We start from the raw sequence: 21281 nt of genomic DNA on the forward strand, positions 1-21281 counted from the left end.
GTGCTAGGCACCACACAGAAGCAACAAGGTAAATTCTTCAGAAATTTATCCTCTGAACTCATTCAAATGATATTCCAGTCCAGTTACTATTGTTGAGTAAAGTGTTGAATGTAAACAGGGCTTTCCACTTCTGACAGAGAAACATGCAGTCTCTGCACGCTACAGCCTGGCAGCAGCCCTAAAAGAAAACCTATAATTTCCCAGAAAACACAGCCAGAAGATACTCATAAGTATGAAAGAGACAGGAAGAGCCTGAGATTCAGTTCCACAGGCCAAACTCAGGAAAGGAAATCAGATAGAAGATGTATACAGATAATAAACTGGTCTCCTTTCTGCAGAAGAACTGACTAAAGGTATATTCTACTCACAGCACAATGCTCTGCAGAGACAAACAAACTAGTTTAGATACTACAAGCAGTGTCTCCTCAAAACAGCACAACTGAGGAAAATGAAAAACCCAAAGCAGGCTAAAATGAGTCTCTTCTCCTAGAGGACTCTGTTCTCCCTGCAGTTTCAGTCTAGCACCATGTAACCAAATCTCTGATGTCCCCGTGCTGTTTTACATTTAATGAGACATAAGTAGCAGCAAATGCATCCATGGGTCACCTGCAGCATTCAGAGCCAGCGTCATCAGCAAGGATTTGGTTTCCTAAATCACAGCATCTTGTCTGATGAGAGGAACCACTGCTGGGGAGAGGCAGAACCCACCTGATCTGGACCGGGAAGAACATCTTTGCAAACAGGCTAAATCCAGTGAGGTGGCTTTACACTGTTTTGGGGATTTTTTAAGAAATAGAGACCAAGGCCCTGAGGCAAGAGAGAAAAACCTTTTACTGCTGTAGGCAGGGGTGTCCTACAGACTTCCTGATCAAGGAACTTGGACATCTGCTGAGAGGACAGCACAGCACTAGACTGGCAATGCAAATTATGGCACTGCATTGGTGACCATTTCCTAACACAGCCACTGAAGGGGCTCACCAGCAGTAACACTGCTGCTGCTCACAAACAGGCATGAACTGGCTGGTGGTCCTTGTCCAGTGGCCTGGGTTGCAGTGACCTCAAGATGACTGAGCTGAGGACATGGAGAAAGGCTGAAAAGGTAATAAGCAGAGTGAGGAGAGATTTTGCAAGTGCAGATTTACGTTTATTAAAGAGAACAGCAGGGTAAAATCCCAGGAGAACAGGCATAAGGTCGAAGCGTTCCCAGGAGAGCTTCTTGATGTTTGAGAATTCAGGCAGGAAGAAGGCACTATGTAAAGACTAGGAGTTTCGGCAGGAGGCCCACTTGGCTTAGGAAGAAGCTTTTTGATGAGCTAAAATTTAGAAAGAAAAAGGGAGATGAAAACCAGGACAGGCAAAAAAAGACAGAGTACAAAAGAACTGTTCAGAAACTTCAGGACAAAATCAGAGAGGCCAGAACTCACCTGAAGACAGGCCTAGGGAGGGACATTTTGGGAATGTAGGGAAGCCATGGGCATGACAGCTGTAAAAGGAAGTTCAGAAAATGTGTGGGTGACAGACAGGGGAGAGAACTCAGTGACAGACAGCAAGAAAAGACTCAACGTCTTTTTTGTCTCAATCTTTACACAAAAAGCTGCTGCACATACCAGCACGCTTCATGTGAGACGCTGACTATGTAATGTGAATATCCCTTCAAACTACCCTTCCTGAGACTAAACCAGAAAGTCAAACAACCAAAGATACTGCAGAACTGAAGTACAATAAAGGATTTATCTCGTAATCCCAGTGTACTCCCTGTTTGTCTTATACTGACTCTCCATACTTGAAGCTAGACATACCCTTTAAAGAAATATTCTGGGGCTATTTGAAACATGCAATTTACTTGCTCCAATTACAGCTGTTTATCAGTGTGAGCAAGTCATTTTGAAACAGTTTCGAGTTTGTTATTCTCTGTAAATTACAACCAGAGATACCCAGACTGTCTCATCAATCACACCAAGACTGAAGAAACATGTTTCCAGTAGACTTTAACTGCTCATAAACTCTGATAATTTTATCCTGTTGAATTGCTTAGTGCCCTGTGTTGGTGCTGTAAATGACAAGCAAACAAGCTAGAGCCACAGCCAGAAAGATCTGGGGAAATGAGATGGAAAGCACTGTTCCTTTAATCTGTTGAGGTCATTTTGTACCCTCCCCATCAAAGCATCTGAAACACCTCTTTATAGTGTCTTTTCTAGATCCTTTGTCACATCAGGTGATATTTGCTCTCTTACTCTCTCCCCTGGTTTCAAGAGAAACTGTTTTCAAGACTTATGCAGTTGTCTGCGACTGGAAAATGTAGGTATTCTTTGTATAGGGAAAAACAAGCAAAAACTTTTTAAGAATAAAAGGTGTTTTTATTGTGTTTAGAGAGAAAAATAACAATTCTGCCTTTTTTCTTTTTTAAGTGAGAAATCATAAAATATTCTCATGCTACATGAAAACATGAGATTACCTGAAATTATCTTAACTTCCCATGGTTGCCAAGATATCACATGTATAAGAACTTATCTACAATATACTTACTTGTCTCTGTTCTTACCTAAACTGAACCCTGGAAGAGGCCTCATCCCTTCCCCCAAAATAGTCCTTCAACAGTTGTTTCACACATCTTGAACAGAATGGTGAGCACCACAGCTGACAACACTGTTCCTTTAGCTTGACAGTTACTTTCTAAAATTACCCTTTCATATTTAGTTACTTAATCTTCCTACAGTCCAATTATGAAGGCATTTCTTATTGAGCACAGTATTAATTTATAAATATTAATGAAATCATAAGCCTTGTCTATTGAGCATGGTATTGACCTGGTATTCTCCTGATTATTATTTAAATCTATATAAAGACAATTTAAACTCTCGATTAAACAGTCAAAATCCTACAAAAACTCCTATACTACTTCTATAAACTGGAGAACGTAGGAGCAAGAAAATCGGTAATACTGGATTATATCAGGAAAAATTTCTTCACTGAAAGGGTTATCAAGGACTGGAAAAGTCTGCCCAGGGAAGTGGTTGAGTCACCATCCCTGGAGGAATTTAAAAGACATGTAGATGTGGTGCTTTGGGACATGGTTTAATGGTGGACTTGGAAGTGTAAATGGTTAGACTCTATGATCTAAGGGGTCTTTTCTAATCTAAATGATTACATAATCTTCTTTTTACCTTCAAAGCAAGATATATATCTGCTATAGCTCAGAATTAAATTCTACAAAGAAGAAACTATTTTGGAGATGAAACTTATTTTCCATTTGGATTTAGAGTTTGATTTTATATTTCCCAGTACTTTGTATTTTTCTAAGTTACTAAGCTGGATAAAGTTTTTAACACTGTTATACAGTTATTGCTATATTTTCAGTTTCCTAAAGAAACATTTGTTTTTAAAATCTCACACTGGACTAAATGAATAAAAGCAAACAAACACACATCATGATTTCTGTGAGGAAATAAAACACAGACAATAGTGAAAACATCTGCTTCCAAAAAGTCAAACTAACTCGATATTCCAAATAAAGATGAGATTTCTGATTTTATGAACATCATACAAACTCTGAGGCAGCTGTGAATAGCAGTCCAACAGAAACCTACATCCAAATCTGATTAAAAACAGACCTTTTTCCCCTCAAAGCAAAACAAAAAGGAATCAACCTTCTATCCTCTGACCCACAAACCAAGTCTTCATTGAAAACCTTGTGCTAGTGAACCTCTGTGAACCTCAGCATTCATCAGGCTGATGGATTCTTAAGGTCCCAAGTTCCACTGGACTTTACCGTGGAACACTACAAACACAGTGGTACAGTAAACACTGTAAACTGCCAAGGCATATTGTGGAATAATGAAAATCACTTCCTACAATCACACCAAAAGAACAGTAACTTCTGATGGTTTAGTACTAAGAGATACCATTTTTAACAGTTTTGTCATGTTTTTGAACTTTGGTGCCAAAAAGACAGTGATAGGTCTTTCAAGTGCTTTAAAAAAAAAATTAAAATCTCATTACACTTTAATTCCCACTGAAATCAAAGAAATGCAAAACCCACCAGAAATATAGCTTGTAGGAATGCAACCATGGCTGCAGCAAAATACATTTCTGACCAAAGCATAGCAATAAATCAGAGGCAAAATGAGAATACAGGAGTGTCATCCTGTTATCCTAATCCTGCTCCCCAGTACGGCCAAATAGCTTTAGAGCACCTAAGTAACAGTGACAAGGTCCAATCCATATGACAGAGGCAAGAGCTGATGCAGAAACCTTCTTAGATGGTACCTCAGTTTAGAGTCCCTAGGTGGAACAAGGCCTCATAACCTCAAAGATCTAATCAGGGACCAATGCAGACACAGGGAGAAACTGTGGCATATTTTCAACAAGCTTCATTTTTCTCATCCATTGAACTATCCTTCACATGTTTTGATGTTTATAAGCCATGAGGCTCTCGGTACAGCAGCTCAATCAAACAAGGCTCAATCAAACAAAGTGGGCAGCCAAGAACAGCCAAGGGCTCCACGGTCACTGAAGGGCACAGAAACTGTCACCACTCCAAAGGACTGAAGCACAGCTACACAGCTATGCAAAACAACAGATTTTTTTTCCCACAACTAACTAGAAAAAAATCTAGGACTTCCAGCAACGGGCACGTCTGTCCTTAATAACTACTTTACAGGCAGCCAGGATACGAAGGGACATTATTGTGTGCACAGTGTGAGATAGAACAGCAAAGGGAAGACCACATTCCGATCACCCTCCTCATCCACAGCGCAGCTGATAATGGCAGCTTCCCCCAGCCCAGTGAACCAGGCGGAACACAGCGTTTGCAGCCAACAAAGCTGATTTTATGGTGCTACACTGCAAGTCCCAGACAGAATCTTACAGCAGTGAAGTTCTTCGGGGGCTACGGACTCACAGGCCCAACATAGAAGTATCTTCTACAGATATTCAGAGTGCAGTACCAACCCTCTGAAACCAACTACAGCTCCTCCCTTTGTTGATAAGGTGATACCTAATTGGGCATTAAGTTATTTAGGGCATCACTCATCAACAAATTGCTCGTGCTACCTGCTTGATTACCAGAAGCCACAGGAAATTTTAGGGCCTTATCCCTCTTTCCTAGTTCTAAATCCTCACCTTTCAAAGCAATATTTCATTTTGATTACCTAAAGAGTTCCCACAGAATGACTACTGATTATATTTAAATGACATATACAATTGAACAGAGGAGTACCCAATAAACACATTAAAAAGAACATTTGTACTTCAGTAACATATTTGCTAGCAAATAAGATTTTATTTATAACTACCAGCCTTTCTTTGACTATTTAACAGAACTATAACTCTAATGCCACCAGCTGCCAAACTGAAACAGAAATCTCTCTAGTGTCCTAATATGTCAGGCCACTTCATCTCTGGGATAATGGATTTTTTCTCTCCTTTGACTTAAGAAAAAATTTTTACTTTGCCATAATTGTTTCTAAAGGTGTTCTTTTCTGTTCCAACACACAGAAGCATTTTATCTCTACCATGAAGAGTTGCTGATAGTTCCTTTAAAACCTTGAATGTACTACCAAAAAAAGCAGTATCTGTGAGAGGACACAGCTAGAAAGTGAGTTTTCATATGTAATTTACAACAAATTTCACTTGTGATAAATGAAATATCAAATAAAAATAACAGCAATATTTTAATTAAATAATCTGAATAAAACAGTAAGTACTTACCATATGTGGTATATATAATTTCATTTTCTTCATAGACAGCCATTAGCAGGGTCTCCATCTAAACCTTGAAACAAAAAAAACCTAGCCAGAACACCAAAATCTTTATGTGAAAGAAATTATCAACACAATTACTTTCTAATGCAAAGCTCTACTATCTAAACTTTTCCATGACTTGTGGAGAATAACTTAATATCTATGAGGTCAATTCTTTAACAACTAGAGATTCACCCCAGTGAACAAAGGTCTTGAGAATTCAGTGAAGCCACACCCTTGGACTGGAGATCTTCACACAAACCACAGTTTAACATTTTTATTTAATACTTGTTCTGAGAGAGAAACTTACAGCTTCAACTTGACAACTTAAGTAGGCTAGGCATTGCAAAAACATTTTAAGACATAAGCTCTCTCCAAAGGGATCATGGTACAAGTAAATTTTAAACTAGTTTAACAGCTAGTTTCTGACATAAAATTAGGGCTTCAGAAAAAGCAAAGAGGCTTGATGTATTGTATCAATACACTTATTAGAAGTCTAAATCCTGCACTATATTTAAATAGACAGCATTTAAATACTTAGCTAAATGGAAAGCACTCAAATTATGAGCTACAGCTGTAAAAATAACAGCCGCTCTACTTATTCTTCCTTGAGGATCTGGTTAGATTAACACATATGTAACACATGATTTATTCATTGGTTTCTGAGTAGAAACGTAAAGTAGCTAGACTGAACTATAAAAAACAGGTTAGTATAATTTCTCCTTTTAACACAGTTCAGAAAGAGCAATATGAATCCTGTCAGATTGTACAAGGCTTTTTTTTCTTGTTTTAGAACAGCTAATTTAAGCACATGATTCAGTTATCTCAGCACTGATGGATTAGGCCAGGAAAATACAGTCAACGCTACTTTAGGAACATCTTGATTCTCAGATTCTAAAATTCAAATACAGAACTGTAAGCTCTAAATACAAACCACCAAATAGTTACAGAAACACAACAGGAAGCTTTGGGTTTCTCTAAGCACACATCCTTTAAGCTGTTAATTTTGAAATAAATCATTTAGGAGTCTGATGATTAATACCTAATGCCTTGAAGTGGTTAGTATGAGGAAAACAGCACAGCTCTCTCCTGATGCCCGATTGGCCCACTATGGGCAAGTCTAAAATCATCATGTGGCTTTAATATCAGCTAGACTAGTAAGACTTTGATAAATCCTGGCAGATGTTGCATTCGTGTGGTATTTCTCAGATTTTTATATTAATGCATGGAATTGGAACCAGAGGTGATAGGCTTCTGCAGTAGAGATGAGACTGGTTGGTAAAGGCATTTTCCACGAAATAAGAACCCCCCCATACCTTAGTAAGTTGCTCTAAGGCAAGTGCAAAGGGCTTCAGTGCACAGTAATTCAATCTCTCTTTCATTTAATGTCTGAAGTTCATTTATAAGAGAAAAAATAAATAAATCAGGACTAACAGGCTGTGGGCAAAAGCCTGAAAAAAAAAGAGTTTTATGACCTTCCTAGCAAAGACATGATGATTGCAGCTGATAATCAGAGATACCTGGCAGAGGCACCAGGGTTGTTTGGCCTTTTCTTGGAAAATGGTGATTTGCAGCTCCATAATTTATTCATCAAGATCAGACATAATTTCCACATAAACATGTACGATCTACAACCTAGGTTTTTACAAATTGGCCTCAAACGTATTCAAAAATCACATGAAATTTTCCCCACAGTCTTCAACATGTGTTCCAAACTTCAACTCAATCCCTGTGGAACTAAAACCCATTTTTTTTAGGTTTTACTAGAACAACATTTAAAATAAACTTCATGATCACAACACAGTTGTTTGAGTTACATATTTAACTTTTTAAGCACATAAGAAAAGAGCAATGGGACAAAGAAGAGTAGGCAATCATAATGCAGCCAGGCTGTGTCCACAAAGATGTGGTGTGCATAAGTAGAAACAGAGTGTGGCATATGGGGACTGTCCAGCACTAGTTACACACTATACCAGTTGGTACTACAGCAGAAGAAATTTTTAAGAAGGGATTTTAAAATGCCATGGTATCCTTAATTTACGAAGCACAGAACTGGATTTTTCCTTTTATGGATGAAAACTGTTCCTTCAAATAAAGGCCATTGAATGTGAGCAACAGGTGTTTCATCGGGCTCAGTTAACCATATAGGATGTGCAATTACACTGAACAGATGTACACAGAATATAAAGAAAGGATAAAAGTCAAGTGAAATATCATAAAGCATCTTAATACAGTAAAATGTCTATACATCTAGGCATTTGAAAGTAAATGAGCCAAATCCTTTCCGTTTTTACTCAAGCAAATTCCCAATAAAGCCAACAACAGTTTGCTCATTAGGGTACTTAAAACTTGCATGAGGACTACTGTTCCCCACAGAGGCCTCCTCAGAAAATTAAGATCCCTATTTCCTACTGAAAGTAGAATGAAAAAAGGCGTTTAGGGCCTAAAAGCCATCTTCATAGAAAGATAATTATTTCCTAGCTCTGTTGAAAATTGCTCATCTAATGCTGCAATCACTGTGAGGAAATCCACAGCTTGTGTTATGAAACAGGCCAGACTAAATTGTTAGTCGCCTCCGTTTTCTGATCATCAGTGTCTCTCTGAATGCTTCGTGCTGTGACATCAAAGCAACAAGAGACAACTTTTGACAACAAAAGCTTTCATACGTGAAATCACAAAACAAAAAGAATAAATATTTCAAATATTAAGTATTTTTAATTATCTTAATAGCATCTTAGTATTAGAGATCAAATAGATCAAAGGCACATCAACTTTCATGAAAATAGTCCAGCTATAGTTTATAATTTACCAAAGGTCACTCACTGCACATACCCTAAAAATGTCAGCAACACTTTATACAGAAGAACCAGAGTACTTCCTAACTGTGTACTTTCTCTGGCACAGAATGGCAACAACAGTGTGGGTTTGATTTTTTTTTTTTAATTTTCCTGAAAGTTATTCAATGCCTCCCTTCAAGAGAGAGTTACTATCAATTTCACGCTGTTTTTTCAAACTTGTCTAAAAAAAATTAACTTCCAAGTAGTGACAATGTGCAATTACACTCAGTACAATGTTTCCAACTCTTTAATTTTATACCCATCTCCCCTAGGTACTAAAGTGTATATACGAAATCTAAATTACACACAAACAAAACTGTAACATCTGCATCTATGTTTCTCATACTCTACATTGGATCTACAATTACAACATATTTTCTAAATTTTACCCATGAATATCCCTATGGAAAAACTGCAATCAATGTAGTAAAATACTGCATGTCTAGTCAAGCACCAAATGACAGAATAAGAGGAAAAAACCCCCAGACTGTACAATTAAATATATATTCTGTGACATGTTTATCCACAGAAGATTACTATACTATATAAAAGGACCGGAAAAGAGCAACAAAAAACATTTTACAAATTAATCTAAGACTTGGATAATGCTTACAGAGAGAATTATAATTATTGCTATAAAGACTGCTAGCCCTGAGAGAGAAACTATTTTGCTTTTTATATGTCAACAAATGTACAGAACCACAAAGGGCTGGGGTTTTTGTTGACATTTTCAGCTGCCTGATCTCTGATGATTCTGTCAGACATTTCAGCACCGAGGCAAGGCACAGTGAGCACAACAAATAAGCAGACCTAAAGGACTCTTCAGGATAGACATGGTTCAACTTTTCCCTAAGGAACAAAGAGTTCACATTCTTCTTCTTCTTACCAGCAAGAAAGGCAAATACTTCCTTTTATCCTGTGTAAAATCAAGAATGCCACTTGAAGGTGAATGCCACTTCTTTAAACAAACAAAACATAGTACAAGTGCAGAGGTGCAGAGTATATATAGAAAAAGTTGTAAAAATTTGTTATTTCAAAATAACAAAGGGCTGTGTTTGTCGTTGTTGGGACGGACTACGACATATAATATTCAGCAAGAAAGTTTATTGGAAAGAATAATGAAGCAGCAGCAGCCACGAGCTGCAATTTACAGCCTCAAATACAGTTCTTTTGGTACACGTATACCACACAGATAGGTCAACTTAAATACACAAACTACAATTCTCACAGCTAATAGGTAGATTTTAGTTGGACCTTCTCAGTTCTACTTTCTCACAACATTTCTGTGCACCTGTCCCTGTTTTCCTTTGATGTTTATATTTTTCTCAGTCACTCTGTTCAAAACGAGTGCTCGTTCTCATGAGACAGTGTTCCCCATTCCCACGAGACAGCTCTCTCCTGCTGCTCCTCTGCTCCCTCAGGATGCATCAGTACGTTGTCAGGACCAGGGCCTCCATTCTCAGCCACCCTTTCACTCCACCTCAGGGGCTTGGTCCAGCCGAAATTCCCCACCGTGTTATTTCTTTTTAAAACCAGTTATTTTTTTTAATCTATTAAAGGTTGCTCCTGATATTTAAAATACTATAACAGTGAAAGCAGACAATTGCCCTTGAAATCCAGTGCACTCAGAAATGTTTGGAGACTTAAGCCCCGAGTCTTTGCATAAAATCTAGTCTGTATATTTACACAGTATCGTGCTGAAAGAAAAATTTTAAATAATGTCAGAATAGTGCTCATTAAAGTTACAATTATACTAGACTTCTCTGCACATGATTCCATCAGGAATTTGAATCATACTGAGCCGCTGGAGGTGATTGGGATGGTGGAAAAGCACAGCTGCTTTTCACCCCTGAAGGTCGATGTGCACAAAGCTCAGCTCAACTGGGAACAGCCATCATTGTTTGACAAGAACTAAACTCTGTCTCTAACAGGATCCAAAGACTGATAGAATTTCACAGAATTGGATGAATTTTCAACGTGTGCTACCTGCACTCTTTATACATGTTTCTAATCACCCTATCTTCATGCAAAAAATCATGAATTCAGGAAAAGTTTAAATATTTTTATATCCAGTGGAAATGTATAATAATTGCAGCCTTAGGTCAGCAGTTTCCATCTTCTGTACATATCACAAGACCTGTGATAGCCTGTACCATTGAAATTGTACTTCCACAGCTCTTCAAATAAAGAAAAGAAACCATGTTGACTGTTGAGCAGAATGAAGCACTCGAGAAAATGTAACATCCTCTACATGCCAACATGGAAAAAAGAAGGAGCTACAGGCACAGTTCTAACCATCATAAAGAATGAAGAAGATTGAGAAAGAAAAGAAAAATAAAGCCTAAGATTCTAAACAAATATTTATACAATTCAGAAAAAAAAATGCCCTGAGGAATACAAAAACTAAACAGCACATATGAACAAAATCCAAATGCAGTATCAAAAGATAGGTGTAGAAGATTAAACTCTTTGCTGCTCAAGACTTTGTAAAAATGTCATTTTAATTATCTGTGTATATTTACAGCACTGGGATAATAACCAGTTTAAATCCTGCACATCTTTTGCTGTATTTTCCCAGTATTTCAAGGACACACATCTTAAACTTTACCCCATACTCACCACCTACCAGTAAGATTTTCCCTCTATACGTGACATATTGTTTCTTTGCTAAAAGCCAGATCACTGCACCTGATCTGAGAAAAACAGACAGAGAAAAATCTCCCATTAGCTGAGCAACTGCATCAGAACAGGCTGGCAAAGGGACCCAGTGGGCCAGCACAACAGTTTGGTAAGAGCAAGCATGGTCTGCACTGAGAACTGGCTGTGCTGTGTTCCATTTGTGCCACCCCAGCTCTTTTTCTATCAGCACATCTAATAATTAAACACATGACATGTCTGTCATGTTTTAAGTCATCTGAGCTGCAGCAATCAGAATTCCCGTTTGAGTAACGTAAATCATCATAATGCAACCTCAGTCCCCTCTCTACAATCAGCAGCACAAACAGCCATTCCACAGTGTTCAGATGTTGACCTCTGAGACTTCAGGCAGTGCTGACTGTCCACTGACAAGTCTGAAAATATGATATGACAGACTCAACCATAAAAATACAACAATAACCCTTCTGATTTTATTACTTGTCATCTACTACATGTATTAAAAAAAATCCTAAGCAAATCTCCTCTGGGAGGATTTGAAAAGCTGTGATTTAACAGATATTTCAGTATTTTCAGAAAGGAGAGGTATCTATGTTCTATATCCCCAAATCCCACCCGATAGAGGGGTACAAAGACAGCAGCTACTACTTCACAGTTTCAAGCAATACTTTACAACTGTTCCCAATAGAAAAACAGCCATCATCTGATCAGCAAGAATTTATATGAAAAGCCAGATTTATGCTCCTACTGAAGTCTGCAGAAGTTCTACTGTACATTTTAATGTGCACTGCTTCTCACCTTGCACAGAAACCTCACTACAGGGAAAGAGATTCCAGCTCTCCAAAATGCTAATGGCATCTTCCAATTTTTGCAATAGATCAGACAGGGCTTCTACAGAACAGTCTTCTGCATTTCACTACTCTGATTTGTCTGCTCAAGAAGGTGAAAATTAAAACAGCACTCATCATATAATTATTATACCACAACGCATACATGTCGGGCGTTTAAATTAGGCTGCACAGGCAATTGCACACTTGATATGGCAATTCTGAAGTGTTCTTTAGAAAGTATTCAAAGGCATAAAATTTCCAAGTTCTTAAAAAAGCAAACACATTCCATTAGACGACAGGAAACTTAATCCCTTCACAGATCACCTGCAACTTTGCAATCATAAGGTCTACTGGAAAATTCTCTGCCACTTGAACCAAGGAGGTCACTGTTAGCTATAAAACATACCAGTCTGTGCTCTTAAGGAAGAACTTGGCCAAAAGTACATACCAAGAATGTACTTACTTACTTGAGTACTGCTTCACTTCTCATGTCAGCAACGATGCCATGCAGACTTCTAGCACCAGAGGGGATGCAGTACTCAAGTAAGCCTGTGTTGCACTCTAGGCTCTGCAGGAGACTGATATCAGAGTTTCTCTTCCCCTTCCAGTAATGCCTCTTCCATTGCTTTCAACCCATTTCCAGTCTCTGTTCAGGAAGCTCCAGCACATAACCACTATGACCAGGTACTACAAATCTCCTCCATACATTCAGAGTTTTGATTTCTTTCCACCTGAGCTCCACAGTGCCAGTCCATTCCTTCTCCCCCAGTATCCTTTTTCAAGGTACTCTTGACAGCCAGTTCCTGCTCTATGTCAAATCAAACAGTGATTCTTCCTTTACTCTGCCCCCTTCCAGCAGAGAGCTCTGATCCCATTCAAAAGAGAGAATACCAAAAAACATCTCTGATCTAAATCACACCAGAATTGCAATTAGAGAAAGTTCAATTTGGTTCTGCATCAGGAAATATTCCCTGTATGCCAAACTGACAGAAAAGGTATTAAAAAAAAAAAGCCTATCTAGCCACTTCTACCAACACTTAAATGAGATTATTTGAAATGTCATTTTTCAGAGGTTTATAAATTGGTCAAAGCAGAGTGGGTATTCACAGGGATAGTGAAAGACACTCTCGAATATAGTCAAATTGATTATATTCACCTTGTCAAATTGAAGTTCCTCCTTCAAAGCATGCACGTACTACAGCTTTTTCAAAGAAAGGTTGATGGAATTTTTTCTTTTTTTAACACACAGAAGAATACCAGGCATTTTCTTGTGAGGCTTCTGGTCAAAGCTAAGTTGGTAGTTTTGACTATAATTTTCTGTGAAAAATCAGGCTGAGGCCAACCCAAGAAAAAAAAATATTGTTAGCCTCAATGGTTAGCAGCTGGTCAAAGTTGAAAACCTGAAATACAATCCTGCAAAACAAAGTGTATTGTCTTCAATAACAGAGCACTACCAACTCTACTACAAAACTTCTCTCATAGTTAAGAAATATAATTCAATCATCTTTGTGGTAATTTTGACTGGATGACAGAACAAATGATTGACAATAAACGTGAAATACTCTAAATTCTGAAAAACATTAACTGAAAAAATGGAAAAAAAAATTAAATCTTTCTCAGCTCATTGTAACTGATGAAAATACCTATGTTGAAATGAAGAGAAACAACAAAAATCTTTAACAGATGTGACACTGTATTCTACATATCAACCCTCCGTCTTCTAACCGTGACTAACAAATTGAAGTCAAATCCTATCTCATACCTAACAGCCCAAGACACAAGCAGATGGTTTTAATCCTACCAAGGAAATTTTCTTCTCCACTGAGAACTGTGAGGTGACATGGCCATCCACTTTCATCAAAGTCCTATGTTCCATTAGGAAATCTGGATCTCGGGGGATGTAGATACATGCTTGAGGCAAAATACTTGCACTAGTGAGTTACACCAACTTTATCCTCCGATAAGTGTCGAAACTATGACCTTGTTCACAACACCAGGTACTTTTACCACTACACAGAAAGCAGTTTCCCATACAGCCATTTTCTCCCACAGGACCCCCACCACCTCAAAACAAAATGAGGCTTCCAAGATCACTGGCAATCCCTAGCACTATCAACTGTACATTTCTCTTCCCTGGGCCCATACACAGAGGGATTAATTGTATAAAATAACTGCATCAAATCATCCAGCAACGGTTATTAATAAACTCGTAATGAACATGAATGTAAACTTACTGTTTTCTAGACCCTGTGTCTTTTCATGTTTTACTATTTACTAGCAATAGGACAATTCCAAGTGGAATGTTTTGTTGTTTTCCAGTTATCTCTAATCATCCCTATGCAGTAGTTACTTTCCACTGATGTTTGCCCTTCTTTATTTCAGTTCAAATAATAACATCACAACTATAACATGTAAGAGGATAGACAGAAGAAAACAAAAACACTCTTGTAACTATTCACTTCAGGGAAGCCCGTAAATATTAGTTAGATACACTGAAAAAAGAAATGTTGTCAGGATATTGATGGAAGCTTTTGACCACAACACAGCTCTTACACAAAATCTATATCCTAAGTATTCACTTCCTTGTTTCAGCAGGACAGAGCCTTATGAATCAAGTTTTGTCCACGATTCTACTCAAACTCCAGCACACTACCTGCTCTTTGAAGAACTGCCATGACTCTCAATTCCCAGTCCCCTTCCTCATTTCATAGAATACAGACACAGTAAAATCCCGGTGGAAAGACCAGACCAACTCTTGCTCAGATGGCAGCCAGAATTTAACTAATCTTTTGAGCCACTGGGAATGTTTTAATTTTCAGATGGAGTTCAAACTTCATGTTATAAATTTTTAGACAAGGAAACCTGCATTTCATATGAACTAACAACTTTATTTTAGACACATGTACAGCAATACGTGCGCAGTTCAGAACTAGCAATGAAACAGAATAATAAAGCTTTGGGAAGGCAGGGGGCTGCAGAGTGAATTCCCCCAACCCTGGCTTTGAGGTAGGCAGTGATGGTCCCTATAGGACTCTGCCAAGCAGAGATAACAGGCACTGTCAAAACAGGTTTCCTAAAGCAGATTGCCTAACAATCTGGGAAGGGCAGGATCCAAAGATTTCCCAAGGAGAACATTTTCACATCCAATCAGCCTTCCAGCTCTGCCCAGACAGTCCATAAAGAGCTCATATAGCAGGCTAAGATGGGATGGAGGGCTAAGAAAAATCAGTCTGGTAGAAACTAGATGAAGTCTAAATTATTTTTTTAGTAGTTTACTGAGGAGAAACTTGTTATGAACCTTTCTTATCCTGTGTCATTTCCTTTTTGCTTTTATTTTAAATGACTGGCGAGATACAGTTACATTGTGATTTTTTTTCCAAATAAATTATGAGGTATTAGCATATGCCTCAGTCAAAGGGAATTTTTTTTTAAATAATCATGAATGCTCAATCCAGCCTACAGATATAATAATCACCCGTGGGAATGGGACTTAATATACCAATCTTCAAACATCATAGTCTCTCTCTCCACTGGCCATATCTGAAAGGCTAAGAAATATCACACAAATATTTCAGCCAACCGACTTCTGGAAATCCTGTAAATATTATTTAAAAAACATTTTCTGGACTATAATTGAAATGTTTACATTTTTCTAAATAAAAAAATATAATTTCAAAATAAGGACACTTCCATCTCTGCACTCACTATGATAATAATTAAACACATCTAACATAACCAAATTAGCAGACTTAGCCAGCAAACAAAGAATCCAAAAGTATCTTATGAGATATTGAAAATAAATATATTCCATATGCTTTAGAATATTTTATAATGGAGCCTTAAGCAATGGATGCAGTTCAATAACAAGGTGCATGACTATATGCAGATAAATATCTGGTTTATTTATCCTTGTAGGTAAACAAGTAGACCTCATAGCTGCAGTTCAGGAAGATGGGTAAACAAAGAGAAAATAGAGTCAGACAAGGAAGCAGGCCAGATTATATTTCACATTCAATATTACTCACTTAAAAATAAAGGAAAAGTCAACAGAAAGGCAGAGATAGTAGTATAATCAATTGTACATTACACGAAAGCAAAAAGATACACTAATCCAAATGGCATCTTTCCCTCAGTTTTTCATTACTGCACTGTTCAAATAAAATAAAATACAAATACTTAAGGATATAAAATGTGAATGTAAATACCTCTAGAAATTAAAATTTATGGCTCTCCTAGCAACTGTGTCTCACACACTTACATATATGCAGTATTCTGCACGGTATTTGGTGCAGGCTTTTGTGCTTTCACAGCGACGAGGGTGAATTATGGTTGCTGTGGGAACTATATCTTTGAATTTCTTGACTTGTGCTATCATCTGAACTCAAATGTTACATTAACATAGGTAGGTACTTGCTGGTTTTCTCTACAAAAAGGAAAAAGGAACCTATGTGGATGGGTTACATATTTAACTATTCTTACCAAAGAAACAACACTTAGCTCCACGTCTGGAGAAGTACAGAGCTCTAATTACTGTCACCCTGTATACACAAAAAGTAAAACAGAGCCACATAAAACCTGGTAGGTCAAATGTGGCAGGGTACCTATAGAAATAGTACATGACAAGGTCATTAGAAGTTTGGGGGTTGCAATCCTCCTTTATTTGTTCAGCTTTGCAACCACAGGGCTTGAACACATGTTTTCTATCAGGCATTTGATAAGAGGAGATACATAAATATCTATATACACCTTTGTCAGATGCTTTGCAGCTTCTTTGTAGGTAAGTGATCTTTGCAAGTCTGACAGGGCTGTCAAAGTCAGTATTGCCCAGCCCCAGTCAGCACAGGCATTGCTCTGGGTACCTTATGAACTTGCAGTAAAATAAAGCAGTTTTCTCCATATGAGTATTGAGGTCTGACATTTAGGTCACAAGCTGCTACAGAGGACTCACCTCAGCATAGGAGATAGAGAAAGCCTCTTACTGCTACTAGAGATGTCCTCTAGCAGAAGTGTTTTCTTTCAGGGTAGAATCAAGAAGCTCAAACTTTGAAGTCAGTTTCCTTGACACAAAATATTCTAGTAACTGTTTCTCCACTGGTACATTTTATGTTTTGACATCATCGGGAAAAGCCAAGTCAAGTCCTGTAACTAACCTCTGTGTATTTTTGGAATTATTACTGAACAATTATGCCTCTAAAATCATCAGATAAGATATCGGAAATACCAAGTTAATATTGCGGTATTTTTAAATTTAAATAAATTTCAATGCACAATTGCTACTTCCAGAGGTCAACATAGGTATTACATTTTAAGTGAGATTTTTAATTAATTAATTTAATTAGGAGCACGAGGAGAGGGAGAAATCAAAAAGCAACATAAAGTCAAAGTTCCTGAGGCATGGTGGCACCTTTCTGAAGAAACATCAGTGCACAGCTACACACTAAACACACTCAACAGACTCGCAAGGTCCCTTTAGCTTCCACTTAGGAAAGGTGGACATTCCACCGGGGCAAATGTTCTTGGGGAGAAAAAACTCTAAGAAACCCAGGAAAAGCAGTCAAAGAGAAACATGGCTGTAATGTCCTGGTTTAGAACAGAGGAAACAGCATGCACTGAAAGTAACAGCTTGCCAAGTTTAGGAACAAAAAACCTGCATGAAAAAAATCTCAAGGGAATAAAAGCCCACAATTTGAATTTTTTGTGTTGTAGTGCAGAAAAAATAAGAATTATTCTTTTTTAAAATTTATTTTTTCTACTTTGTATATCATTATGAAGGACTGCAAGTTAGTGCTTCCTGCAAATAAACAAAATCTGAAGCACAGGGTATTTCCAAAATAAACAATCAACTTCGAAGCAGAGTTTACAATGCTAACACAAGAGCTTATCAGAGAACCTTCAAAAATATGAGTTATCCAACAGACAAAACCATATATTGATGAAAACAGGTCTGTGTTAAAAATTTGAAAGGTCATGACGATTCATCAGTAAGACATATTTAACAAGAAACCAACAAGTCTTGCAAGAATAACACTTCTACTTTGCATCTTTAAGTCTAGTAATAACATAGAAATTTATTCTGAGTATAAAGAAAAGGATTATTAATATAATTTGTATCTCCCAAAGAAATTGCGTGCTATTTTTGTCTCAGGATTTCAAGACTCTACTAAATATGGTATTTAGTTACAGTAGTTGTGTGAAGTGGAAAGCCACATCACTAACAATGCAACCATGCTAAACAGTTTTACAATGCAACCATGCTAAACAGTTTTACAACTCACTGTTGAATGACACGTGCCCCCTGTACGAATAGAATGTCAAATCAACAGCTCCCGTTTGTGTCCAGATGTAATTGTCTCTGAATTGAATACATCATCGTTAACTGCAATACCAAAATGGTTCCAACTAAAATAATGGAACTGTCTCTTGCACCATACTTCTGCATATTTTGCAAAAATTACATAATACAGTAGGTGGAGAAAGATTTATGAGGTTAACATTTTGCATATTCCTGCAATCAGCCCAACTGTCAACTCTATTCACTGTGACATGAGCCGCTATAAAAGGTGCTTGCAAATAAACGCAGCCAGAACATCTGGGGAATGTATGCATTCTGGAAAGAATTGTATTCGATGGAAGACCTAAAAACATACAAATAGGTCATCAGTTTTAAGAACACACAAATATTTTTAAGTATTATATATTTGAACTATAATAGTCGTGTACAAAATATTAAGTAAATAAAAAACCCAGTATTTATTTACATACTTATTCTGAAAACTCCTCGAGGAAGAAAAAGTCACACATATCTACAAGTCCACCTCAGTCACTCTCCATAAGACTCGTGCTCCAGACCCTTCATTGCCCTTCTTTGGACAAGTTCCAGCACCTCAAAATTTGCACAAAACATGAAAAGTGATCCCCCACAAACATATAAGCAGCACAGCACAGTATTCCCTCTTCTTCTAATATTGAGAGTCCACTTTAGCTTTTAATGACAAAAAAAAGGGAATATATTATTCAGTTGAAAAGACTCACCTGCTTCTCACTATTGTAGTTCCTCAGGAAACAAAGTCACATCACTGCATCAGTTGTTAATATGAAACGACTATAATGAGGGATGATAGCTTTGAAAGATTTATCATTACAGCAGGTAGCAATCTAGAGTTCCACCAACCAATACCAGGACCTAGGTAAATTATGCATTTTAAAACATGCCCAGAGAAGTCTGGTCTCCTTCCTCACTCTCTGTACAAGTTTTAATAAGCAAGTGATTTAATGCCTTCTCCAAGTACCTCATGGTTCTCTACTTTTATAGCCCACAAATGATATATTGACTCACTATAAATTGCATTGCACTGCTAAGGAGATGAAAAAAAAAAAGAGAGTAAATTAAAAAGCACATTGGAGTGTGCACATTAGTTTTGCCATTTTTTCATATATTTTGCTATTTTCAAAATATTTAGCTGTATGTGCTTACTGCGACAGAAGAACCACCCCTTACACAGAAAAAACACTACAATGGTCCAGAAGCCACCCCCATCTAACATGGACTTGCACTGAGGAAGGCCAGCCACCACAAAGTCTTTCCTGCGTGCTACAGAAAATATCTATTAAACATCTACAGCATACTAGTCAAACATCTATGTTTAAAAAGAGCCAACAGATTCAGTAAAAGGGACCGCACTCATCATACCAACCAAAGATTTTAGGGCAGTATTCAAACACAATGTTTAAAGATAAACACTGAACCAATACTGAAAACTGAGGGAAATTAAAGATCTAAGTCTCTAACGGTGTCCTTAGAAATCAGCAAACTATGAACTGAGTGACCAAAAAGGCATCACATGAAATCTCTGAAGTCAACCTTAAAACAAAACAAACAAACAAACAAACAAGTCCATGCAGGGTTTTAAAGGAGATTTTGTTAAGTTGAAGAAAACTTAATTTATGTGGCAGCTCCCTCTTCTGGATCACCAAACCCCTGACAATTCAACTGAAACGGCAAGATGCAGAATCTGGCTAGTAAACAGCACCTTTCACTATTTGGGGGTTTTGTCACATACCTTTAGGCAATTACAGACTTACAAAGATGTGAGCTACTGCCCATTCTTTTGAATAAGGAGTATATATCCAAGTAGCATACTGTGAGAGAAAGGCAGGAAATATCTGAATACTTCTAAATCATCTTGGAATTTTTTCATCAAGCACTACCAAGACACAAAAGAAAAGATATTGACTTCTTCTTTGAATCTCTCCTCATTTTATGCAGAAAAAAAAGGCATTTTACAGCATTATACAGAAAAGAACTGATTAATAAGAATATTAAAAACAGGTCACTTTCCCACTTATGTGGCCTGCAGTATGACTTCTGAATTCATATTTGCACAAGATAAGCTTCTTGGTTGCAATTCTTGAAACAGAAGCACCTTACCTGCTTGAAATTTCTTTCAGCCTCGAAAAGTTCATACAGAGAAAAATCTGCACAGTAGAAAAAACTTTTCTGTGCTTCAGCTGTTCAGACATTCTCCAAGACAGCTCGGGCAATTTCTGCAAACATTTATAAACTGAAAAGATCAGAAAATGAGTACTCTCTATCCCTATATAAAACTTAGCTCCTCAAAGGAACCCTGGCTTGCCGACTTGATCTATAATGGAAAAGGAGGCTTTGTGAAGACCTGGTGATTTTGCTGTATCTTGGCTGGAGCGACAGGCAATTATATACTCTCTAAATTGTCCATCACTAATCGAGCTGAATGTTTGACTTCAATAAAAAAAAATTTGTCTAAACAGCAAATTTGGGACCCAAACAAAATCCCTGTTTACTTCATCAGTGTAATTATTGACAAAATCATTACCTAAATTAAATTATTGCATATTTAATGAGAAAGAGGGCACATAAAAGATGTCCCTGTAAAATTCTGGACTATGTAACTTAAAAGTATGATTTTTGACTTGCTAATAATTGCATAATCAGAGGCCATCTTGGGCATAACGACCAAGAAATGACAGTTTTTGATTCTGTGAAGTAAGGGGGCCAACAAAACTTCTACCCTGGACTTCCAGAGGGCAGACTTTGGCCTGTCCAGAACACTGGTTCAGAGAGTCCCTTGGGAAACAGTCCTTAATAGAAAAGGGGTTCAGGAAGGCTGGCCATACTTTCAGAAGGAAATCTTAAAGGTGCAGGAGCAGGCTGTCCCAGTGTGCCAAAACACGAGCAGGT

General features: G+C 37.5%; 1 long non-coding RNA gene across 3 annotated transcripts in view; it reads right to left on the minus strand.

The window, feature by feature from the left end:
* Positions 1-1146: 1146 nt before the first annotated feature.
* Positions 1147-21281, minus strand: part of LOC108503747 — a 27843-nt gene continuing 7708 nt past the window's right edge. Inside the window, exons 3-5 of one of the 3 annotated variants that reach the window (XR_001876908.1) lie at positions 5710-5767; positions 1425-1483; positions 1147-1313 (exon numbers count right to left, since the gene is read on the minus strand). This is a non-coding gene — a long non-coding RNA (uncharacterized LOC108503747). Of the gene's footprint in view, positions 1314-1424; positions 1484-5709; positions 5791-21281 lie in introns of all 3 variants that reach the window. The other 2 variants (XR_001876906.1, XR_001876907.1) reach the window with 2 other exon arrangements.

This window comes from Lepidothrix coronata, unplaced genomic scaffold (assembly GCF_001604755.1).
Source record: "Lepidothrix coronata isolate B3197 unplaced genomic scaffold, Lepidothrix_coronata-1.0 Scaffold145, whole genome shotgun sequence".
NCBI lineage: Eukaryota > Metazoa > Chordata > Aves > Passeriformes > Pipridae > Lepidothrix > Lepidothrix coronata.